This window comes from Anabrus simplex, chromosome 1 (genome assembly GCF_040414725.1).
Source record: "Anabrus simplex isolate iqAnaSimp1 chromosome 1, ASM4041472v1, whole genome shotgun sequence".
NCBI lineage: Eukaryota > Metazoa > Arthropoda > Insecta > Orthoptera > Tettigoniidae > Anabrus > Anabrus simplex.
In genome coordinates, this window is record NC_090265.1 from 699,041,395 (window position 1) to 699,068,507 (window position 27,113).

Genomic DNA, 27,113 nt, shown 5'->3' on the forward strand with positions numbered 1-27,113 from the left:
GGCGTGAAAATGAAAGACTCCCTAGCCCTCGCAAACCTAATAGCGTCGGGGTCGGAAAAGAACAAGAGTTGACCAAGAGAGGTCGGATAGGATAGATGAAAGTGAGGAGCCTGGCACAAGTAAGTGGAAGCAATGCCAGGACTCAGCTGAGGGCCCCGTGGTCGCCTACCCACACTCCAAAGTTCAAAGCCCCTGGGCCCCTTTTAGTCGCCACTTACGACAGGCAGAGGATACCGTGGGTGTTATTCTACCGCTCCCACCCACAGGGGGGGAGCCCCTGAGGCCCCATTTAGTCGCCTCTTACGACAGGCAGGGGATACCGTGGGTGTTATTCTACCGCCCCCACCCACAGGGGGATTAAAATGTCAGGTGGTGGTGGCGGTGATTATGGTATTAAGAGGAAGTACAACTAGGCAACCATCCTCTATATAACACTAATCAGAAGGAAAATGGAAGGGATGCGACACTTCGAAAAATGAAGATATCGGCCAAAGGAAGACAAGGGCCACGAAGGGCGTGAAGATGAAAGACTCCCTAGCCCTCGCAAACCTAATAGCGTCGTGGTCGGAAAAGAACAAGAGTTGACCAAGGGAGGTCAGCTAGGATAGAAAAAAGTGAGGATCCTGACACAAGTAAGGGGAAGCAATGCCGGGACTCGGAAAGGGCCCCGTGGCCGCCAACCCACGCTCCAAAATTCAGAGCCCCTGAGGCCCCTTTTATTCGCCTCTTACGACAGGCAAGGTATATCGTGGGTGTTATTCTACCGCCCCCACCCATAGGTGGTGATTATTGTTTTAAGAGGAAGTCCGGTAACCATCCTCTATATAACACTAATCAGAGAGGAAAGATGGAAGGGGTCCGACACTTCGAAAAATGAAGGTATCGGCCAAAGGAAGACAAGGGCCACGAAGGGCATGAAAACGAAAGACTCCCTAGCCCTCGGAAACCTAATAGCGTCGGGGTCGGAAAAGAACAAGAGTTGACCAAGGGAGGTCGGATAGGATAGATGAAATTGAGGAGCCTGGCACAAGTATGTGGAAGCAATACCAGGACTCAGCTAAGGGCCCCGTGGTCGCCAACCCACGCTCCAAAGGTCAGAGCCCTTGAGGCCCCTTTTAGTCGCCTCTTACGACAGGCAGGGGATACGGTGGTGATGGTGGTGATTATTGTTTTAAGAGGAAGTACAACTAGGCAACCATCCACTATATAACACTAATCAGAGGGAAAATATGGTAGGGATCCGACACTTCGAAAAATGAAGATATCGACCAAAGTAAGAGAAGGGCCACGAAGGGCGTGAAAATGAAAGACTCCCTAGCCCTCGCAAACCTAATAGCGTCGGGGTCGGAAAAGAACAAGAGTTGACCAAGAGAGGTCGGATAGGATAGGTGAAAGTGAGGAGCCTGGCACAAGTAAGTGGAAGCAATGCCACAACTCAGCTGAGGTCCCCGTGGTTGCCAACCCACGCTCCAAAGGTCAGAGCCCTTGAGGCCCCTTTTAGTCGCCTCTTACGACAGGCAGGGGATACCGTGGGGGTTATTCTACCGCCCCCACCCACAGGGGGTTGAAAATGAAAGACTCCCTAGCCCTCGCAAACCTAATAGCGTCGGGGTCAGAAAAGAACAAGAGTTGACCAAGGGAGGTCGGACAGGATAGATGAAAGTGAGGTGGTGGTGGTGGTGGTGATTATTGTTTTAAGAGGAAGTACAACTCGGCAACCATCCTCCATATAACACTAATCAGAGGGAAAATATGGAAGGGATCCGACACTTCGAAAAATGAAGATATCGGCCAAAACAAGACAAGGGCCACGAAGGCCGTGAAAATGAAAGACTACCTAGCCTTCGCAAACCTAATAGCATCGGGGTCGGAAAAGAACAAGAGTTGACCAAGTGAGGTCGGATAGGATAGATAAAAGTGAGGAGCCTGGCACAAGTAAGTGGAAGCAATGCCAGGACTCAGCTAAGGGCCCCGTGGTCGCCAACCCACGCTCCAAAGTTCAGAGCCCATGGGGCCCCTTTTAGTCGCCTCTTACGACAGGCAGGAGATACCGTGGGTGTTATTCTACCGCCCCCACCCACAGGGGGAGGACTCAGCTGAGGGCGCCGTGGTCGCCAAGCAACGCTCCAAAGTTCAGATACACTGGTTTCCCCTGTGGGTGGGGGCGGTAGAATAACACCCACGGTATCCCCTGCCTGTCGTAAGAGGCGACTAAAAGGGGCCCCAGGTGGTGGTGGTGGTGATTATTGTTTTAAGAGGAAGTACAACTAGGCAACCATCCTCTATTTATCACTAATCAGAGAGAAGAAATGGAAGGGGTCCGACACTTCGAAAAATGAAGATATCGGCCAAAGGAAGACAAGGGCACAAGTAAGTGAAAGAAATGCCCGGACTCAGCTGAAAGTCTCGTAGTCGCCAACCCATGCTTCAATTTTGAGAGCTCCTGATGCCCCGTTTGGTCGCCTCTTACTACAGGCAGGTGATACCGTGGGTGCTATTCTACCGCCCCCACCCAAAGGGGAAGAAAAAATCGAAATAATCCAACATTTCGGAAAATAAAACTGTCGTCCTCACAAGGGAGGGGCGTGAAAATTTAAGAGGTGGTGGTGGTGGTGATTATTGTTTTAAGAGGAAGTACAACTGGGCAACCATCCTCTATATAACACTAATCAGAGGGGAAAAATGGAAGGGATCCGACACTTCGAAAAATGAAGATATCGGCCAAAGGAAGACAAGGGCCACGAAGGGCATGAAAATGAAAGACTCCCTAGCCCTCGCAAACCTAATAGCGTCGGGGTCGGAAAAGAACAAGAGTTGACCAAGGGAGGTCGGATAGGATAGATGAAAGTGAGGAGCCTGGCACAAGTAAGTGGAAGCAATGCCAGGACTCAGCTGAGGGCCCCGTGGTCGCCAACCCACGCTCCAAATTTCATAGCCCTTGGGGCTGAAAATTTAAGACTCCCAAGCCCTCGCACACCTAATAGCGTCGTGGTCGGAAAAGGACGAGATTTGACCATGAGAAGTCGGATAGAATAGATGAAGGTGAGGAGCCTGGTGGTGGTGGTGATTATTGTTTTAAGAGGAAGTACAACTAGGCAACCATCCTCTATATAACACTAATCAGACGGAAAAATGGAAGGGATCCGACACTTCGAAAAATGAAGATATCGGCCAAAGGAAGACAAGGGCCACGAAGGGCGTGAAAATGAAAGACTCCCTAGCCCTAGCAAACCTAATAGCGTCGGGGTCGGAAAAGAACAAGAGTTGACCAAGAGAGGTCGGATAGGATAGATGAAAGTGAGGAGCCTGACACAAGTAAGTGGAAGCAATGCCAGGACTCAGCTGAGGGCCTCGTGGTCGCCAGCCCACGCTCCAAAGTTCAGAGCCCCTGAGGCCCCTTTTAGTCGCCTCTTACGACAGGCAGGGGATACCGTGGGTGTTATTCTACCGCCCCCACCCACAGGGGGAGAGGAGCCTGGCACAAGAAAGTGGGATCAATGACGTTACTCAGCTAAACGCCCCGTTGGTGGTGGTGGTGATTATTGTTTTAAGAGGAAGTACAACTGGGCAACCATCCTCTATATAACACTAATCAGAGAGAAAAAATGGAAGGGGTCCGACACTTCGAAAAACGAAGATATCGGCCAAGGTGGTGGTGGTGGTGATTATTGTTTTAAGAGGAAGTACAACTGGGCAACCATCCTCTATATAACACTAATCAGAGGAAAAAAGGAAGGTGGTGGTGGTGATTATTGTTTTAAGAGGAAGTACAACTAGGCAACCATCCTCTATTTAACATTAATCAGAGGGAAATAATGGAAGGGATCCGACACTTCGAAGAATGAAGATATCGGCCAAAGAAAGACAAGGGCCACGAAGGGCGTGAAAATGAAAGACTCCCTAGCCCTCGCAAGGTGGTGGTGGTGGTGATTATTGTTTTAAGAGGAAGTACAACTAGGCAATCATCCTCTATTTAACATTAATCAGAGGGAAATAATGGAAGGGATCCGACACTTCGAAGAATGAAGATATCGGCCAAAGAAAGACAAGGGCCACGAAGGGCGTGAAAATGAAAGACTCCCTAGCCCTCGCAAACCTACTAGCGTCGGGGTCAGAAAAGAACAAGAGTTGACCAAGGGAGGTCCGACAGGATAGATTAAAGTGAGGAGCCTGGCACAAGTAAGTGGAAGCAATGCCAGGACTCAGCTAAGGGCCCCGTGGTCGCCAACCCACGCTCCAAAGTTCAGAGCCCCTGGGGCCTAGCCCTCGCAAACCTAATAGCGTCGGGGTCGGAAAAGAACAAGGGTTGACCAAGGGAGGTCGGATAGGATAGATGAAAGTGAGGAGCCTGGCACAAGTAAGTGGAAGCAATGCCAGGACTCAGCTAAGGGCCCCGTGGTCGCCAACCCACGCTCCAAAGTTCAGGGCCCCTGGGGCCCCTTTTAGTCGCCTCTTACGACATGCAGGGGATACCGTTGGTGTTATTCTACCACCCCCACCCACAGGGGGCAAATATCGGCCAAAGTAACACACGGGCTTCGAAGGGCGTGAATATTAAAAACTCCATAGCCCTCGCAAACCTAATAGCGTCGGGTGGTGGTGGTGATTATTGTTTTAAGAGGAAGTACAACTAGGCAACCATCCTCTATGTAACACTAATCAGAGAGAAAGACGGAAGAGATCCGACACTTCGAAAACTGAAGATGTCGGTCAAAGAAAGACAAGGGCCACGAAGGGCGTGAAAATGAAAGACTCCCTAGCCCTCGCAAACCTAATAGCGTCGGGGTCGGAAAAGAACAAGAGTTGACCAAGAGATTTCATATAGGATAGATGAAATTGAGGAGCCTGAATCAAGTAAGTGGAAGCAATGCCAGGACTCATCTGAGGGCCCCGTGGTCGCCAATCCACGCTCCAAAGTTCAGGGTCCCTGGTGGTGGTGGTGGTGATTATTGTTTTAAGAGGAAGTACAACTAGGCAACCATCCTCTCTATAACACTAATCAGAGGGAAGAATAGAAGTGGTCCGACACTTAGAAAAATGAAGATATCGGCCAAAGGAAGACAAGGGCCACGAAGGGCGTGAAAGGTGGTGGTGATTATTGTTTTAAGAGGAAGTACAACTAGGCAACCATCCTCTATATAACACTAACCAGAGGGAAAAATGGAAGGGATCCGATACTTCGAAAAATGAAGATATCGGCCAAAGGAAGACAAGGGCCACGAAGGGCGTGAAAATGAAAGACTCCCTAGCCATCGCAAACCTAATAGCGTCGGGGTCGGAAAAGAACAAGAGTTGACCAAGGGAGGTCGGATAGGATAGCTGAAAGTGAGGAGCCTGACAAAAGTAAGTGGAAGCAATGCCAGGACTCAGCTGAGGGCCCCGTGGTCGCCAACCCACGCTCCAAAGTTCAGAGCCCCTGGGGCGCGAAGGGCGTGAAAATGAAAGACTCCCTAGCCCTCGCAAACCTAATAGCGTCGGGGTCGGAAAAGAACAAGAGTTGACCAAGAGAGGTCGGATAGGATAGATGAAAGTGAGGAGCCTGGCACAAGTAAGTGGAAGCAATGCCAGGACTCAGCTGAGGGCCCCGTGGTCGCCAACCCACGCTCCAAAGTTCAGAGCCCCTGGGGCTCAGGGTCCCTGGGGTGGTGGTGGTGGTGATTATTGTTTTAAGAGGTGGTGGTGGTGGTGGTGATTATTGTTTTAAGAGGAAGTACAACTAGGCAACCATCCTCTATATAACACTAATCAGAGGGAAAAATGGAAGGGATCCGACACTTCGAAAAATGAAGATATCGGCCAAAGTAAGACAAGGGCCAAGAAGGGCGTGAAAATGAAAGACTCCCTAGCCCTCGCAAACCTAATAGCGTCGGGGTCGGAAAAGAACAAGAGTTGACCAAGGGAAGTCGGACAGGATAGATTAAAGTGAGGAGCCTGGCACAAGTAAGTGGAAGCAATGCCAGGACTCAGCTGAGGGCCCCGTGGTCGCCAACCCACGCTCCAAAGTTCAGAGCCCCTGGGGCTATTGTTTTAAGAGGAAGTACAACTAGGCAACCATCCTCTATATAACACTAATCAGAGAGAAAAAATAGAAGGGGTCCGACACTTCGAAAAATGAAGATATCGGCCAAAGGAAGACAAGGGCCACGAACGGCGTGAAAATGAAAGACTCCCTAGCCCTCGCAAACCTAATAGCGTCGGGGTCAGAAGAGAACAAGAGTTGACCAAGAGAGGTCGGGTAGGATAGATGAAAGTGAGGAGCCTGGCACAAGTGGAAGCAATGTCAGGACTCAGCTAAGGGTCCCGTGGTCGCCAACCCACGCTCCAAAGTTCAGAGCCCCTGGAGCCCCTTTTAGTCGCCTCTTACGACAGGCAGGGGATACCGTGGGTGTTATTCTACCGCCCCCACCCACAGGGGTACAAGGGAGGTTGGATAGGAGAGATAAAGGTGAGGAACCATGCATAAGTAAGTGGATAGCAATGCCTGGACTCTGCTAAGGCCCCACGCTCCAAAGTTCCGAGCCCCTGGGTCCTAAAATTCTGAGATCCTAGGTCTCCTTTTAGTCGCTTCTTGCGACTGGCAGGGGAAACCGTGTGTGTTATTCTACCAGCCTCACCCACAGGGGGAATTCTACGGTTCCTCTTGCCCATGTTGTATTCAATGTGTAATGTTCTCATGTTAAGATGTTTACATACTACAGTACCTGAAGAGGGACCCAGCGCTGCTCTTTGCCTCTCTTTCTTTGCTCTGTCAATATACGATGGGAGGTTTCATTAATCAGTTCCTTTTAAGCGAACACGGTTTGTATATTCTCAGATATTGGGGTTTAACTTTGCCTCTCGGGGTATTTCTCTAATTCATCCAACCCTGATTAGGCCTTCATCTTTATATACACGGGTCTGGCTGGAATCTAGTGAATCTGTATTTAGACAATCAGAGTTACATCCCTCCCTATCATCCTAATAAGTAAAGATGATAACCGGGTAAATACTTAAACCGAGGGATCGCAGTAAACAATGCGATCAATAATATCACAGCAGAGAATTTTTAAAAAAACGCGCACAGAACGAGTGTTGATGCCTTATACGTCCGATGAATCGTTCAATCGGGGACAGGTAACGTTTCGAAGTTAAACTCCTCGTGTCTTATTAAAGTACTTACTGTTTTGTCATATAACAATACCGAATACGACATTCCATTGTCATCCATAGTTCAATCTCATGTGTTTACCGAATGACATATCTCACATAAAACTGATGGGATAGGAGTTACAAACTCATTCACCATAATTGTGGAGAAACTGTCAGTCTACTTTCGTAATATCTCAAACTCCCGAGATACATGAACTCTAGGAACTGAAAACAGGTCAAACCGAAATATAACTTATCAGCCCAATAAATTAATCCACAGAATACAAACATCCAAAATTCGCTTCTAAATAATAAATAGTCAAGGCAAAGAATAATGCTATAGGTAAAATTTGACGTCACGCAAGGGCGGGACTCGAAAATAGAAAAAAAAAAAAATGTGATTAAAAGATTTTCCTGGACGAAGGCTTGGAGTGATACACCGGGCGGCTAACATTTTGTGACCTTGCCAAAGCAGTATCAGTTAATAGAGCTCTTAGCAACATGGTTACGATAATATCACAAACAGTTTGTTGATATTCTTTGACCTCACACTGTAACAGAACACATTCTGAAAGGGAAGAAGTAGCAAGTCACCGTATTACGGTCGTAACTTTGAAGGACTTCCGATAGTAGGGCACAGCAGCTTCAAAAACTCCTGCAGGTGCTTCATCAGAGCAACAAATCAAGGTTTTGGGTATGGAAGCCCTCTGTCCTGATGCATAATCAGTTACATTTAGTGGTGTCGAAGCTCTAGGCAGTGAGATATTGCTGACGCAAATATCACACTCCATCCTCTCTTCAACAACACGAACCCAGTACCCGCAAATGAAGACTTCATTTTCTGTTTCTAGATGGATTGAGACATTATCATTTGGATATTTGAGGTTGCTCAAAATGTGTAAACATGAAGACATTTATTTTGTGATTGTCCGTCAGAATTCTTATCATAAGAAATCCTTTATCCTCCTCGGCATAGATCACTTTCTGAAATAAGGTGTAAAGACTACAGCTGCGACAGTAATCTGAGGATATCTAACTACTACCTTCATTACGTCCTTGCCTAGATATAGCCGACAGCCTCTATTCTCTTAATTCCCTTCTAGATGGTATTTCATGGAATCGTATCCCTTCAAGCTGCAAACCACCTTGCCGAAATTTGCAAAATGGTACATAACAGTTGAATATTTCGGGGGAAAATCTGAATTTTCCGTTCTACAAGAAAATTAGGTACCGGTAACTTGCACAGACGGAAGCAAATAAGTACACTTTAAAATAACTTTTCAAATACACTGACTGACAGAGCAAATGCAACACCAAGAAGGAGTGGTTCGAAAGGGATGAAAGTTGGGGAAAAAACAGAGAAGGCACGGACGAATAATTGTTGTTTATTTCAAACCGATATGCAGGTTACACAATGCGCACGGCATCGACTCAGTAGGATGTAGGACCACCGCGAGCGGCGATGCACGCAGAAACACGTCGAGGTACAGAGTCAATAAGAGTGCGGATGGTGTCCTGAGGGATGGTTCTCCATTGTCTGTCAACCATTTGCCACAGTTGGTCGTCCGTACGAGGCTGGGGCAGAGTTTGCAAACGGCGTCCAATGAGATCCCACACGTGTTCGATTGGTGAGAGATCCGGAGAGTACGCTGGCCACGGAAGCATCTGTACACCTCGTAGAGCCTGTTGGGAGATGCGAGCAGTGTGTGGGCGGGCATTATCCTGCTGAAACAGAGCATTGGGCAGCCCCTGAAGGTACGGGAGTGCCACCGGCCGCAGCACATGCTGCATGTAGCGGTGGGCATTTAACGTGCCTTGAATACGCACTAGAGGTGACGTGGAATCATACGCAATAGCGCCCCAAACCATGATGCCGCGTTGTCTAGCGGTAGGGCGCTCCACAGTTACTGCCGGATTTGACCTTTCTCCACGCCGACGCCACACTCGTCTGCGGTGACTATCACTGACAGAACAGAAGCGTGACTCATCGGAGAACACGACGTTCCGCCATTCCCTCATCCAAGTCGCTCTAGCCCGGCACCATGCCAGGCGTGCACGTCTATGCTGTGGAGTCAATGGTAGTCTTCTGAGCGGACGCCGGGAGTGCAGGCCTCCTTCAACCAATCGACGGGAAATTGTTCTGGTCGATATTGGAACAGCCAGGGTGTCTTGCACATGCTGAAGAATGGCGGTTGACGTGGCGTGCGGGGCTGCCACCGCTTGGCGGCCGATGCGCCGATCCTCGCGTGCTGACGTCACTCGGGCTGCGCCTGGACCCCTCGCACGTGCCACATGTCCCTGCGCCAACCATCTTCGCCACAGGCGCTGCACCGTGGACACATCCCTATGGGTATCGGCTGCGATTTGACGAAGCGACCAACCTGCCCTTCTCAGCCCGATCACCATACCCCTCGCAAAGTCGTCTGTCTGCTGGAAATGCCTCCGTTGACGGCGGCCTGGCATTCTTAGCTATACACGTGTCCTGTGGCACACGACAACACGTTCTACAATGACTGTCGGCTGAGAAATCACGGTACGAAGTGGGCCATTCGCCAACGCCGTGTCCCATTTATCGTTCGCTACGTGCGCAGCACAGCGGCGCATTTCACATCATGAGCATACCTCAGTGACGTCAGTCTACCCTGCAATTGGCATAAAGTTCTGACCACTCCTTCTTGGTGTTGCATTTGCTCTGTCAGTCAGTGTATCTATAAGCACAACATGGTTAATGCACTTAACAGTTCTATACAAAATATCACTTTAAAAACGGTAGTTAATAGGCAAGTTTACTCATTGTGCGAAATAACTCAGCTTTTCACACACATATGTATGCATCACATTGCAACACCCACACTGACCGCGAAGATTGTGGGTCTACGAATGCACTCTTACGGCGACTTGAAGATAAATTGGTATTCTCGCCCTCCAGTGTTAAACTAGTGGCATAGAGCAGGCAGTATAAGAGGATCGAGACGGCGGTGGTAAAATCAAATCTCTGGGTGGCGGGAAAAGGCACGTAAGTCGAAAGTGCAACTTTTCAAGAGACACATTTTGCTAATAATTACAAGGAATGTACAAGGGAGAGGTACACAGATAACATATTAATCGTCTTCAGGTAGAGTAAATTTATTTAAACACACGATCTAAAAGGAACGTTAATTTTTCAAATAAATGGGTGACTTAGGTGTTTTTGTACAGGAATTATCACTGACTTAAGTTAGTATTCTCCCATTACATTTCAAGTGTGTTCGCCATTCTCCTAACACATTACCAACCGGTCCGCTGTTGGCGTAGACAATGAAATGAAATGGCGTATGGCTTTAAGTGCCGAGGACAAGTTATGCTCGCCAGATGCAGGTCTTTTGATATGACGCCCGTAGTCGTCCTGCGTGTCATGATGAGGATGAAATGATGATGAGGACGACACAGACACCAGCGAAATTAAGCAATTATGGTTAAAATTCCCGACCCTGCCGGGAATCAAACCCAGGAGCCTGTGACCAAAGGCCAGCACGCTAACCATTTAGCCATGGAACCGGACGGCGAAGACAATTATACTAGGGTAAGAGTCATATACGACGTCCCACGAAATATGATGTGCAATCGCACTGGGACATAATGTCAAATCCGCTGCGCTTTTGTGTTGTTGTAGTGACGTCACCCGAATTGGAAATCCGTCGTTCAATATACAGTGTGTAGGCCTAGCTTATATATGGCCGCTAATTGAGCGATTCTGTTTCCTTTTGGGCAAAAAACAACACTTCTCCAGCTAGAATAGTTTCCGTTGAAGTTCTAGCTTTCCCAGTTAGCATACAATCCTTGTATATTGGGAGGACAGTATAGAGAAACTACGCACATTATTTCAACAAGGACTGCTACTACTTGAGCACCAGGAATGCTGTAAGGCAAGAGTACTCAACGAAACATGAGCTGATTAGAAACCAGAATGCAGGCTCCGTCATAATCGTGGTAATAATGACGGATACTGTTATAGTTCGGAATGTTGGATTGGCTGGACGGGAAAACCACGTATCACTATGAAAATTAGATGGGTTGTGTGAGAATCGATCAGTAATACAAGCTCATGTCGCTTGTTTAGGATACTATGTGCATTCCACTATGGGATAATCATGTTTCACGTAGGGTGTGTACAAGAGTGTGAAAAATTGGCATGACCTTCTCCTGGGTACTCGTTAACATTGTAGTCCATGTGGAATTATGCTCGGCTGCCTGAATATAAGAAAATATTTCTTCCTGAAAAGCTTGAATTGTTTCGTTGAAGGGGGTAGATATGCTCTCTCCTAAAAGCCGGATGGCTTTAACAGAGGTAGTTGGTAAGCCCTCACGTAAATCCATAGAAGGAGGTGGTTTGGGAGGCGAAGGCGTAGTCAGTGTCTCTCGGTATCCCCGTAAATCGAATCCGGGTGTTCTATCTCGTTTGGGTGGGGAAGAGTTGACTACCGCAGTAAACTTCCCTTTCCTGGGCGGAGCATCGGTTAAGCCTTGAGAAGCAGTCCTGGGTAGGAGGGGAATGTTGTATAGACTTAAATTGGTAGATATCTACTTTCTAAGGGGTGAAGGAAGAGGGTTTTGTTCAACTGCCAGCTTCTTCTTTAGTTTTCGTTGACTTTTGTGCTCAGGGAAACGAATTGACCCCACTTGATGCTCACCCGAACAATTTACACATTGCAACCGGATGGCAGCACATTCCTTAGACTCGTGAGTTTGTGCGCAGTTAGCGCACCGAGAGCATTTTGCTCTACAATGTTTATAGTATGGCCTTATCTCTGGCATTTTTTGCAGATTCAAGGTTGTAACACAAAGGCCTGTACCTCAGACCGAACCGGAAATAAGGAAACATATTGAGGTAGTTTATGGCACCTGAATGTAAGTGTGACAGTTCCATTAGGAATATACGTCACTTCCCCATCCTGACAAGAACGCCTATTCATACGTTTTACCTCCACTATACAGCAGGTGCAGAAGATTCCGCAAATGTACAGATTTCATCCTCGAGGAGCTCCCTATCAACACCTCGAATAACTCCAATTTTGTGTGTACAAGAAGATGGAATGGAGGCCTTGAATATCTTTGCCTGTAAGATTTGGTTGCAAAGGGAAAGGTTGACCTTCATTCTGGAGAGGAACTCTATTTGAACTCTATTCCGACCCTTCCTAGAAGTTTGTTGAATGCCAGCAATTTTTCTTTCGTAGAATAATTTCTCAAGTGCCATCGGGTGCATAAAACCCACATTTGTGTTTTCTACAGTTGATTCAACAAAAATGATATAGGCCCGGTATGATTCTCTCGAAACCGTAGGAGGCTAAACCGGATTGTTTGCACTAGACTCGGGAACAGATTGCGGGTTACCATTAATCAAAAGAATATCGTCCATATAAATATAATTACCTTTTTTTGCTAGTGGCTTTACGTCGCACCGACACAATGGCAATGATTGGATCGATAAAGGCCTAGGAGTTGGGGGTAAGCGGCCGTGGCCTTAATAAAGGTACAGCCCAGCATTTGTCTGGTGTGAAAATGGGAAACCACGGGAAACCATATTCAGGGCTGCCGACAGTGCAAATTCTAACCCACTATCTCCCGGATGCAAGCTCAGATTCGCGCGTCCCTAACCGCACGGTCAACCATCTACCAGCACAGTCTCCACCACGTCATTCGAACCACCACTTGACTCCGTTTCGCTAGGCCGGAAGGTTAAAGGAAAGAACCTACCACTTTATCCGGCGAACACTAAGCAGCACCGATAAAAATGAGCAGCTGATAAAAATCAGTCAAGGCGTACCACTTTCCTAGCGAACTCAAAGAAAGGAAAACTGAACACCGACAAATGTCTGTATACACACGCATGTCCACACGAGCTGACGGTCACGAGCGACACATCAGGAAGTGCGGACGTGTGGGTGATCTGAGGAGCGCAAGGTGGGAGTAACGCTACAGCAATACAGGCTAAGAATTGGAAGACAGCACTTTGCAAGATGGTGTTGGAAGAAAGGTGGAGAAGAGAGAGGGAGAGAAATTCGTGGTTATAAAGGACTGTTGGAGATTATGTTGTGTGTGACGGTTATTGCGACGTTGCTGGTGGTAGGAGGTATAGAAAAGAACTCGGGTACGAATCAGGGACCATTCGCTTGGGAGGAACTTGAAGAGATCAAGAGAGTGGTGAAGGAAGCGAGCAAAGGAAAAGAAATAAAGGAAATGATGCAGGAACACCGGGCAACACAAATGAAGGAGATGAAGGACTTAAAAATTTTATAAAAGAAGAAATTGGAGGGGTAAATGACAAGTTAGCGGAGAGAGAAGATGAGGTAGGGAGTTTGAAGAAGAATGTGTATATACTGGAAGAGGAATTGACAGCAATGAAGAAAGATGTGAGGCTAGTGAGGAACGAATCAACAAGAAAACATGTGTTCGTGTATGGTGTACCAGAGGAAGGAACAGAAGCAGAAGTGGGGTTAGTATTGAAAGTGGTGGGCATAGTTTCGAATAAAATGAAGATAAACTTCTCTGAAGTGGATATAGATGATATATATAGAGTAGGAAGGAACAAGGGACATAGGCCGGTGGAGAAAATATTAATTTAACCATTATGGCCGATATAATTCTGAGGAATGCTGAAAATTTGAAAGGATCGAACATTTATTTGAAGGCTGAGACAGAGAAAGAAGACAGGATGCGGTTGGAGATCTTTAAGCAGCATATGTGGCGGGCTAGAGCGCAGGGATTGCGAGCTTAGTGGGGAGGTGTTTGGTGACTTCCGCAGAAATTAGTCACGATCGTGGGCACAGGAGGAACTGCTGAAGATGGAAAAATGTGAGGAGGAAATGAGTTGCAGAAATCGAGAGCAGAGTGACATCAGTGGGGAGAAGGAAGAGAGAAGACGGGACTGTGGTGTCAGCGGTCAGGTGACGGGGATAGCAGAGACCTTGGCGAGTCAGAACAACGCAGGAATGAGTGATTCAACAAACAGGACAATAGACCGAAGTGAAATGAGTTTAGGCAGTGAAGAGGTGAAGGGAGGGAAAAGGATTCAGGGTAGTGACTCAAATAAATAAATAAATAAATAAATAAATAAATAAATAAATAAATAAATAAATAAATAAATAAATAAATAGAGATGGTGATAGGGGTGCTGAATATTGAGGGGTTGATGGGGAAGATAGAGAATAGTGATTTTGTGGATTTAGTGAAATATTTTGAGATTATTGATCTAGTGGAGACGTGGTTAGGCAAAGGGGTTGAAATTACATGGTACGGTTATAGGGTAGTTAACTTGTTAAGGAAAAATAGGGAAGAGGGGCAGAAACCCATGGGGCTTAGTAGTTTTAATAAGTGATGAGGTAGCTGAATGGGTGGAGATGTTACAGAGTAGGGTAGGGGGGAGGGGGTAGTGTGGCTGAGAGTTAAAATGGGGAAGGGGACATCGGAAGCAATTTGCCTGGCCCTGCTTTATAACCATCCGAGCGATTCAATATATGCAAATAAACATTTCTTTGACGAACTGATTGAAGAAATAAACACAATTAAAGGGCTATATGTAGAAGATAGGATGATTCTATTGGGGGATTGGAATGCGAGAGTGAGCAATAGAGTACCGGTGTACGGGAAAAAAAGTAAAAGTAGGCGGGTGGCTCTAAAGAAAGAGTAAGGATAATGGTATAAATAGGTATGGAGAAAGGTTATTAGAGTTATGCGCTATTGAACATTTATTTATTTTAAATGGGTGGATGAAGGGGGATAGTGTGGGAGATTTGAGGTTTCGTATTACAACAAATGGAGGAAGTGAAGAGGATATAGGAATAAGCTCAGAGATAGCGTTAAGGAGAATAATAAGTTTTGAGGTGTTAGAATGTGGGTTAACTGACCATATGCCTATCAAAATAACATTGAGAAGTTTGTTTGCTGATGAGAAGAGCAAGCTGGAGGAAAGTAGGGAAAGATATAGGAATAGAGGATGGAAGTACGTCTGGGATGATAATGTGAAAGAGAAATTGAGACGGGATTTGAAAGAGGAGGGATATACAGTATATATTAAGGATAGGAATTGAAAGGGCGGATAAAAGGAATGATATGGATAGAGTGCTAGAATTAATAGAACTCCCTGTATGGAGGTTGGGGAAGAAAGTGAGGAGAAGGGTAGAGGAAACAAAATAACAAAATGAATGGATGGTTGGATGAAGACTGCAGGAGAAAACGTGAGGTTGTAATGAGAGCCCTAGCGGAGTTTAGAAAGGAGGGGAGCAAGAAAAAAGGAAGGAGTATTGTAAACTGAGAAGGGAATATAAGGAGGTATTGAATGAGAAGAAAAGGGGATGGAAGGAGGTGGAAGGTGAAAAATAAATAGATATTGTAGAGAGAATAAATTTGAGAGGATATGGGAGTCTATAAACAAGATTAGAAGAACGAATAAACGGGATAAAATAGGAGAAAACTAGTGGGTTAGCCATTTTAAAAGACTTTTAGAAGGGAAGGGGAATTTGGGTAGAGAAATAAACAAGTCATATGTAGGAAGGGAATTGGAAGTAGAAATTCCAATATTGGATGAGGAGATAACAAGGCAGGAGGTAATGAGAATATTAAAAATGCCAGATCCAAGGCTGCGGGAGGTGTGAACGGTATTTCCAATAGTGTGTGGAAGGAGGTTGGGGCAAATGAACCGATATTGAGGGGGATTGTGAAATTTTTTAATAGGTTGCTGGAAACGGGGTAATTTCCGAGGGAATGGATGAAGGGGGTATTATGCCCTATTTATAAAATTAAAGGGGCTAGTAGCGATCCTAACAACTATAGAGGAGTTACACTCCTAGACGCGTTGTCGAAGGTGTACACAGGGCTTTTGGCGAATAGGATAACAAATCGGGGGGAACAGTGTGGTAGGATATCTGAGTTTCAAAATTGATTTAGGAAAGGAAGTAGCACAGTCGATGATGTTTGGATTCCGGACACCTTGATTACAAAGTATGAGAGGATAGCAGGTCATAAATTATATGTAGCAGCGATTGACTTAGAAAAAGCTTTCGATACGGTCAGTAGGGAGGCGCTATTTATGAGATTAAGGGAGGTTGGAATGTCGAAGAAAATGAGGGTGGCAATAGAAACAATTTATGAGGAAGTGTTTGTGATGATTAAATTGCAGGATAGAAGGATGAGTAAGTGTTTTGAATCGAATAGCGGGTTGAGACAAGGGTGTAAGCTATCCCCGATATTATTTATTTATAAATAATATTTTAGAGGGCCATGGAGGAGAGGGATGGCAATGTCCTTGGATAGCGAAAATGGAGGTTCCGGGGTTGCTATTCGTGGATGACCTATTTTGGCTTTAACGGCAAGTGGGTTGCAAAAAGTGTAGGATAAGGTAGTTGAGTATACTAGGAAGTGGTCTCTCAGAGTAAATCTAAGAAAGGCTCAGGTAATGGTTTGTAGGAAAAGGGGTGGAAGAAAGAATAAGGAAGTCTGGAGGCTAGATCAGAAAGAAATTAGATCAGGGGGAAAACTGAGTATCTATGTGTAATAATTAGTAAGAATGGTTCTTGGGATGAAGTGTAGGAGGGCTGAATTAAAGGGAAGAGGAGCGCTTGCGGCAGTGGAGGTATTAGAAAAGAAATTTCCAGATATTAAATACAAAATTCAGAAAACGGTGTTTAAATCACTGGTAATGGACAAAATGCTATTTGGGGTGGAAGTATGGGGAATGGAAGAGGGCAGGAGTGAACTAAACCAAGTGGTGGCGAAATTTAGTAAGATCATGATGGACCTCCCGAACTGTACAGCCAATGCCGGTGCCAGAGTAGTCGATGGAGGTTGAAGTAGCTAAGAGGATGTTCAAGTATTGGATTAGATTGGAGGAAGGGAAGGCTGGGTTATTAGTACAAGAAATGTTTAGTTTTTAGAAAGGTATGACGAATGAAGGTTACTGGGTGAATAAGTGCAAAAAAAAGTTACAACAGATTGGATTGGGTGTATATGGAGATGTCTGGGGGGAAGGTAGGAATAAATGGGTATGGGAAAGGATAAAGGGAAGACTACTAGATATTGAAGGACAGAGTTTAATAAGTAAATGTAGAGAGAGAAAGTCTTTATCAGTATTAAATATATTGGTGGAAGTAATGAACCCGAAAACTGAGTTTGAGGGCATAAGGGATAAGAGAGGTTTGTATTGGTGGGTGTTCCGAGAAACAGGGGATGGGTAGGTAGTGAGAATAAGGATAGATGTGTGTTATGTGGAGAGAGGTGGGCGGACCTGCATATTTTTAATCTATGCCGATCTTTGGAGGAGATAAAGATTAAACTACTAAGTAAGAAGGAGGTGGATAAGGTAGGGAAAAGCTATAAGATGACATCTTGGTTATGTAGAGAGAGGGAGAAAGGAACGAATATAGCGAAATTCTTAAATGTGGCTAGAGCTAGATTTATAAAGGAAATGAGGGAATAACACGGGTTGTTCAGATAAAGTGGTTCATGCTGAGGGAGGAAGGGGAAGGCATTCTGCTCAGAGGGATGGATATCTGCCCTGAGCAGATGCGGGAAGGGCATCATGGTGACCATGATATTAGAAGAGGGGCTGAAGTGTTAGGGTAAGGGTGGAGAGCCCCTTGCCTTGTGGAATGGTGAGCCGCCAGGGGCAAGTTGTTGGGAAGTAGATCGAGGAGGAGTGGTAGTATGGGAGGGTGTAGTAGCCCCTTCAGTCCCGAACCTGTTAATGCATTCCATGTGTTATATTTTGCTTAAATAATTTTAAAAAATTCACCATAAAAAATTAGTGTGTTTCACTAAGTTGTTTTATGCGTGTAGCATATATGCTACATCAGGACTCGGAGATGACTTTCCTACCATTATTACTTTTTCTTAAATTATTTTGTATTATTGTATGTAGACAAAACCACATGTAGAGCATATGCTACATACGGACTGAGGAGGTTAAATATAAGACTTGAGGAATACGAGAGTAGATGTGTTTATGAGTAGAGTTTGTAAGAAGGGAAAGCCTGAGAAAATTAGGTAGGAGTTGAGAAAAGGCGAGGTCGAGTAGGCTCTGTGGGTAATGTAAATTTAAGAAGTTGGTATATAGTTGAAGTTTATCATTGTTGGTTAAAATGACGCTTAGTTGGAATGACTTGGAATGGAGAACTGTTTGTTTGTGTGTAAATGAGGTTTAGGAAAAATTTGGGTTGTTCAGGTGTATTTGTGTGAGGAGGGAGGATAAAGAAGGTGTATGTAAAAGTAATTAAAGTAGATTAGGTGGGACTGTAGTTAAGGAGAAAATGTTGGCAGTTTCCATTAAAGTAGATTAAGTGGGACTGTAGTTAAGAAGAAAATGTTGGCAGTATGGAAACTGTAAAAGTATGTCATAGTGCCTTAAAAAAATGTTAAATTATTTTAGATGCCTTGATGAGCGATGTAAAATGATGGATTGTTGATGTTTAAGTCTTAAGTTTAATAAGGTGGAAGAACTGGGAAAAGTCTAACGGTTTGATGAGTGTAAGTGTCGTGCGGTAGATTAAGAAGACTGAGTGAACTAATGGACTTGGAATGGAAAACTGTTTGTCTGTGTGTAAGTGAGGTGTGGGAAAAAATTGGATTGTTAAGGTGTATATGTGTGAGGAGGGAGGATAAAGAAGGGTATGAAATAATAATTAAGGAAGATGAAGCGAGACTATAGTTACGGAGAAGATGTTGGCAGTATGGTAACTGTGAAAGTATGTAATAGTATCCTAAAATAATTATTAAATTGCTTTAGGTGTGTTGATGAGGGATGTAAAATAATTGATAGTGGATGTTTAAGTCTTAAGTTTAATAAGGTGAGATGTAGTTAGCGGGAATAGTGCGAGAGAGGAGAGATTGACGTATCAAGGGAAGAGGGAGGGGTGGGCACCTGACCATCCCAAGGAAGTTAGGCTTAAGCATGTCTGCACGTGAAGAAAAAGGAGAGGGAAGGTAGTGCACTGACAATGGATCAGAGTAGGTGTGACGTACATAGCAGAAGTGTGTGGCAGGCCGCGTGTTGGGTCTGGTTTCCGCCAAAGTGGCTTGTCACGCATGATAGGGAAGGAACACAGTATCAGCAAGTGTCGGTAAGATACGATCTCAGTTCTCACGTGGCGAGGCTGGTGGCTGCTGTCAACGGGTTGGTGGGCATGTGTTTCATACCAGGGCTGACGCAGCGACCAGTCTACTAATTTTTTTAGGTGGTGGGTAGGAGTAGATGATTACTGTAGTCTGTAGTGCGGTGGCGTCCTGCATGCGTGCTGGCTATCCGCCTACGTGTGGGATGATACTGAGTAGATGTAGAGTTAGTTAGAGTTAGAGAGATATAGTGGCTATTTTTTGTTTGTTTCCTGTTTCTCTCTGTCTTTATTACCTGTAAGCCGATGATGTATACTAGGGTGGGCAATAATGATATGTACGTGTTTAAAACTAAGAGCTGAAGCTTGACTCCAGTCAGAGAGATTAATGCGCAGTGTTGCCAAGTCTATTACAGTGCGCAATTGCTCCAGAATAAATTTCGACAGTTGCAATCCATGGATGCTGGCAGGTCGTGCAAGATATGGATAAACAACCTCTATCAGTATAACATTGGAAGAAAGGATTTAACAAGACCAGTTGATGAAATAGGGAAATAATTACTCTGCTTTATAACGGCTCAAAAGGCACTGGTGAAATGAAACTGTGGCCTTTTCTTGTTGTAAAAACGAACGAAAGACAAAGTGTTGGGTCAAAAGTACATGCTGCACTGTACCATTACATTATTCCTGAAGTGAAAATCCATTCGAAAATCCAATCTGCGATTACTTCATAGAAGAACATAGAAGCTGAGATTTACGCAATATCGAAGTAGATATAATCAAAATGGCAGTGAGAAAAAGTCAAGAAAACAGGAGCTGAATTCTTAAAGAATGGATGGTGGTGGTGGTGGTGATTATTGTTTTAATAGGAAGTACAACTAGGCAACCATCCTCTTATTATAACACTAATCTGAGGGAAAAAATGGAAGGGATCCGACACTTCGAAAAATGAAGATATCGGCCAGAGGAAGACAAGGGCCATGAACTGTGTGAAAATGAAAGTCTCCCTAGCCCTCACAAACCTAATAGCGTCGGGGTCGGAAAAGAACAAGAGTTGACCAAAAGAAGTCGGATAGGATAGATGAAAGTGAGGAGCCTGGCACAAGTAAGACGAAGCAATGTCAGGACACAGCTAAGGGCCCCATGGTTGTCAACCCACGCTCCATAGTTCAGAGACCCTAGGGCGTGGTGGTGGTGATTATTGTTCTAAGAGGAAGTACAACTAGGCAATCATCCTCTATATAACACTAATCAGAGAGAAAAATGGAAGGGGTCCGACACTTCGAAAAATGAAGGTATCGGCCAAAGGAAGACAAGGGCCACGAAGGGCGTGAAAATGAAAGACTCCCTAGCCCTCGCAAACCTAATAGCGTCGGGGTCGGAAAAGAACAAGAGTTGACCAAGGGAGGTCGGATAAGATAGATAAAAGTGAGGAGCCTGGCACAAGTAAGTGGAAGCAATGCCAGGACTCAGCTGAGGGCCCCGTGGTCGCCAACCCACGCTCCATAGTTCAGAGCCCCTGGGGTAGACCCTAGGGCCCCTATTAGTCGCCTCTTACGAGCAGCAGGGAATACCGTGAGTGTTATTCTACCGTCCTCACCCACAGGGGGATTAAAATGGACCCAACACTGTAGAAAATAACAAGATGACTGACTTTTACAGCGAGCAGATGTATCGCAAGTAAGGAGCGAATTAAATCAGATAAAAACATTAAGAAAGAAGAAAGTTTGGTTAAAGAACATATCAGCTACGATTATACGTCGAAACAACGCGCAACAAAGTAATATTTGAACACAAAAGCGCGTTCATTTCACTTGAAACATTTACCAAGAGTTGAAAATCAGCCAGATTGAAGACGCCAAGGGAATAGCATCAACTAGAGAATCAATAAGTCGCAAGAACGCAATAGCATTCCTAGCATAAATCATGAAGCTAACCCATTCGACATAATTATATTTTGATAATACTGCAGACATGTTGGGAGTCTAATAAAAGTTACAGATCAGTCAAAGAAATTCTAAAACGAGATAAAAAGTTCTTAAATGAGAAGGCTTTGTTAGCACCCACATGTATCAGCTGATTTCATTTATGTTCTGTATTTCTCTAACTGAATGAGACAAGATTACGACCCTTTAAGAATATGGGTGACGAGCTACCTGGGAAAACCTGAGCTAGACGATGATTGACCGACGTCGCAGATGACGTCCGCAAAGCCAGCCACGCAGCATGGAGATCGCCCTAGGCAGTGGAGAATGAATGAAGCATAAATCATCCCAAAAAGAAACGGAAAAGAGATAAGTTTCACAAATAAAGACATGTATTATTCGCACACTCTTTAGTGATTGATTTCTTCTTCTTCTTCTTGAGGGTGTGGGTTGGACTCTATGAATTTCGTCCAGTCACTGTATCTGTGGTGTAAACACAAGTGTCTTGAGTACGGAATTTTATTATAGAATGTGAGGTAGGTAATATATGTTATGGGGCTAATTATTGTAAAAATCTCACACGCTTTGTTATGATTTGCTTGCATTTACACGTAGAGGTTGGAATAAATTTTACAGTGGAACCAAGAAGCATATTTTGACAATACGTGTAACGCTCTTGTTAGTGTTATTGTCTGGATGTAGTCCAAGATATTATATTATATTATATTATATTATATTATATTATATTATATTATATTATATTATATTATATTATATTATATTATATTATATTATATTATATTATATTATATTATATTATATTATATTATATTATATTATATTATATTATATTATATTTAATTATATTATATTATATTTATTTATTTATTTATTTATTGTGCTTCAGACAGGTACAAATCTAATGATATGAAACACATATACATATACTATTACACTGGATAAAAACAAATATTAAATTAAAATTATAGTATCTCTTATGAAAGTCCTTGTTAAATAAAATCATAAATGAATTAAAAGTACACTTTTCTTCTGTAACATAATATTACAAATATTCAGTTACATATGCACATAGTATAAAAAGGTATTTAAAATATTACAATTAAAATGATTTACGAACGGCTTTAAAGTTGCATTAGTACTGTAATTACACATGATGGTAGTGATGTTATCGAAGATAATTGTACCGGCAGGTACACCTCAACGCCGCGCATTTAAAATAAGCGCCTTAATGAACTCCTCTATAGAACAAAAGTGGAAACTACTACAACAGGAACTTAGAACTTGAATCAGATGTCACCACTGAAAAATTAAGTAACTGTTTAGTTGTAAAGTTCCTAAACTTAGTGAATTTCTCCTTGTTTTGTTTGCCATTAATCAAGAAGTTTGGACATTCTTCCATAGATGACACTACCAAAAAACTATGATCATGAACCCAGGTGCGAGGTGTAAGAAGTTATAATTTAAAGAAGTTTTGTATTTCTAGGTTTTTGTAACTGATTGATGTTCATTTACTTTTGGGTTGGCAACCCTCCTTTTTTCTTTCTGCCAGTTTTTAATCTGGCCAATCAAAAATTTCTGTAATTAATTTTCAACCTATCACAGGCTTCTTGTTCGATTCTGAGCGTAACTTTGTGATTAACCAATTAAATTGAGAGGGTGTGGCTGGTTTAGTCTTGAATGATCTCGAACCTTCCCTGAGGGTTTATAAACTGCGGCTTTTCACTTTTCTTGGCCAATTGATCGTAGTCTTCTGAGTATGTGTGCTTAAACAGAAGGCGGGCGGCCTCTTTCGTCTGCAGCAAAACATCTATAAGGTAATGGCCACATAAATTACATTTTTCCTGTTGTAGCTATCTCCGCAGCTTAACCCGAGCGGAAAGATCCGAATCTTTAACGATGTAACCGATTTTTCAAAAATGTAAATTTTCTTCTGGCTAATGTAAAACTTCATCGGGGATAGAGAGTGAACTACCCTCTTGAGCTCCCCTTCATCTTGGTTTGAAGTGACTTCGTTTTCGTAACTGTTCTCTTCCTGCAATGTGTTAAAGTAATTTCCATGCAAGCCACCTCAGTAGTTTGGGAATAGCCCCTGTTCCATCGGCCGAGAGCCCTATAGGTTTTAATATTTGAGCCACACCCTCCCCAACTATCACTACATAAATCAGTGATCCAAGCAATACCTTAGTGAAATATTCATGGGGAACAATATTTGAGGCCCGGATCGTGTCGACTGGGCAAGGCACATACATAATCCTGAGCTGAAAACCCCCCTTGTAATCAGGCAACAAGGGCAAGACTACACCTATTTGAAATAAAAGAAGAAATTGTTTAAACCAGGGGATTTATTAAATAAAAATGAGAGAAAAAATGTAAACCAAGAAAAGAAAATCACCCAAAATAAACAGGGAAATTAATCGTAATACTCATGGACATACCTTGTTTTTTTCACATAGTTGAAACATGGTGTGAACTCGAGCTAATACTCTTCAAAAAAATATTGATACGTAATTTAAAATGCTCACTGCCTCTCAACACATCACTCTTACATTACCAGCAGCTTCCTTTCCATCGTTAACAATTCAACCAGGTCGCCCGTTTTACCAGGATACACATACCCAAGGCACTGCACCACATATTACATCAGGCAACTAACAACGAGAAACGTTAGCACAAGAATAAGCCGTGCCGGAGAACAAAAGGCAGATAAGAATAACGACAGATGAGACTGAGCACAGCCTCCATGGACCAATCAAAGCCAAGACAGATCCAAAGAATACAATAGGTACGCCCATGTGCAAACATGAAACCAACATGGCGGGTACTCAAGCTGAGCATCAGCCATTAATAATAAATGAAATATATAGCTCTGCGCTGAGAACCAAACAAGGCGCAGAATTTGAAAGACAAATACAACAGGTCGATCGACATATCACCCTTTTCTCCCCCACACATCCGAACTCACATGCATACCACATTCACGCACACACAATGAGGGTATCGGGAAAATAAAACACGAACGGCCGTTCAGATTTCGTAGTCAAATACAAACCATAAATTATGACTCCATGGTCTTTATCAGCGGGTCTCACGTACTCAAATGTTTGTGTGCGGCGTGCAATTACACATAAGGTCAGAATTGAACATTACTTTATTCACATCACTGGCATGTTGCGCCTTGTACAACCTGGATTGGTATCTCCTGCGGTCGAGACAAGGGGCACATCACGAGGATCACGCAGTATTAAAGCACGCAGTGCACCAAATCATAACCACAGAGACCCTTTCTCAGTTATCACAACAAGACCACAAACACATTCATTCAAAGCACATCGTACGACGGAGCGGAAAGATGTATGCCATCCACCGTAACACACGCGAATAACTCTTCACCAAATTTAAATATAAACCAAATTATCACATACCTGTGATTATCAATGGTAAAATCGGATAGCAGTTAGCGTGAAAGGTCCAGGCTTGAACACATTAAAAGAATATTTAAAGCATAAAAATGCCACACCAAACATAGGGGCAGCCATTGTTAGTAACCGTCCCACATAGAACAGCAGAAGAACTCCACAGAGTAAAAATTATCCCTTCAGCAAAACGAACGACCTCACAGATAAAAACATAGCGTGAGCTGCTCCCTACTGGACGTCATTAGACTGACACAAAAAACTGAAGGAAGCCATTTACATAATTAAATGTCAAATCGTGGAACATGCGATAAGTATGGTTCATATTTCATTATCTAGAGCGCAGTGTACGCCTCCTTTCAGTTTGTGTTTCGGGCCGTTTACTTAACCGGTTATTCTTATTTAACAAAGGCCCTACAGGTTGGGTACTAGATACCCCTGTTTCAATGTAAGTTGGGCCATGGAAGGCCAGAGAGTGTTCGAATTGTGTATAATGTTGCCTGAAGTGGGGGGTTAATATTAGATGATCGTTGGAGAGCCTGTTGGCTCTTTTTCCCAGTTTTGATTATTGTAAAGAGTGCCTCGGAAAGGCCAGGTATTGTATTTAGGGAGCAAGTGCTCTTGATTTAGGGGATATCTGCCCCTGACTTAATGGTTCCTAATTTTTAACTTAAATTGTGTAAACTGGATCCGGTATATCTGACGTTGTAAAATAGGGGCTTGAGACCCAAAATTAAAGTCCTGAATCTTGGATTTTCCTAGTCTTGTACCTGATATTCTGTTATTAATTGACTTGTTGTTTTTTGAAGAAATATAACGTTCAGTTAAAATTTTAAATTAAGTTTGATATTGTAGTTAGACTCATTCAATCCCGCACCTTCTTTAACCTCTTTCTTCTCCACGGGTAACCCCGTAACAATAATGATGATGAGGTAGATGGTATAACTAGAAACTAGAAAGATAACTAAAGTTATGAGCTTAACAATAGGAGTCTTCAGCGTGGGATTTTAACTTAGAACAGAAAACTATACACGTGCACCTCAGACCATTTATTACGTTAAATGTTTACACTGACACTATTAACAACCCATCATTCTCATAGAAAAATAATAATACACTTGTTGCTATGTATGTACATGTTACCAACTTCAACAAACTAAAAACTTTAAATAGTAAGGAGAAGTAGCCCAAGACTCTGTGTCCTTACACTACTCCCCCGTCAGTAACTGTGTTACGAACAAATTATACTTCATGATACTGAGGAAAGTGCCTGTACGTGAACACAAATATAAATATATATAACACAATAAAGTAATGTTTAAAAAAATTGATGATACTAGTCACTAATTCTTAACATGAACAACTTACTCTAAGAAGCGAGCAGGACATTTTATTGTTCTGCCTGAATTCGATACTCTGGCGGTTGATGCTGACTTATCAACAATGTGTTGGGGTTGGGTGTCCTTTGGAACATGTATAGGATTGCTCTCATCTTCTTCCTGCAACAGATAAGCTGGTTTCAGTCTGTCCACTGATAGATTAGCAAGTTTTCCCTTGATCTTAATGATGAAATAGTTCTCGTGCCTTGTTATAACAGGGAAAGGACCCTCATAAATGGGTTCTAAGGTTTTCTGACCCTGTCACATCATAGAAATACATGAGAACAGGTTTTTAGATCTTTTGGAACAAACACTGATCTAGATGTGGTGCATGTATGTGTTCTGGGTTTTAGTTTTATCATTTGCTCTTTTAAATCAGACGCAAACGTATCAGGATCCACCTTGGTTGTTGGTTCCTCAAAAAATTCACCTGGAAGTTTGATAATTTTCCCATACACCATCTGTGCGATTGAGTGCCTTGACGTTTCTCGGAGCGCAGTCCGCAATCCTAGTAAGACAGTATGTAGGATTTATGTCCATTTAGTGGTATTATGTGCCTTGATAGCTGACTTCAGAGTTCTATGCAGTCTCTCAACTTTGTCATTACACTGGGGATGATATGGTTTAGTATGCTGAAGTTTTATCCCAAGTTTTGAAACAATTGGGATCTGAACTGTGCTCCTCGATCAGTGATGCACGTAACGCAACGCCGAATCTTGCAATCCAGTGATGGTAGAAAGCTTTTGACACTTTTTCCGCTGTTATATCTTCAAGAGAGATCTATCCAGGATGTGAAGCGGTCAATACAGGTTAAACAGTAGGTCATACCATTGGAGGGTAGCAGCGGTCCGGTGAGGTCAATGTGGGCAACACAGAAGCGATCATCATGCTCCTCATATTCTTCAAGTTGCTATTTAGTATGTCGAGTGGTCTTTGCTTACTGGCAGGTGATAATGGATGTAGTCTATTGCCGTGCATCACTTCTTATGCTAGGCCAAATAAATCGAGTAGTTAGCATCTTCACTGTAGTCTTTATACCAGGATGAGCGAAACCATGTACATGTAGACATATTTGGCGACGAATTGGCTTCGGAATGTAAGGTCTGATGTTTGCAGTGGAAATGTCGCACCAAAGCTTTCCTCTTGATGGAAGCTGATATTGCTTAA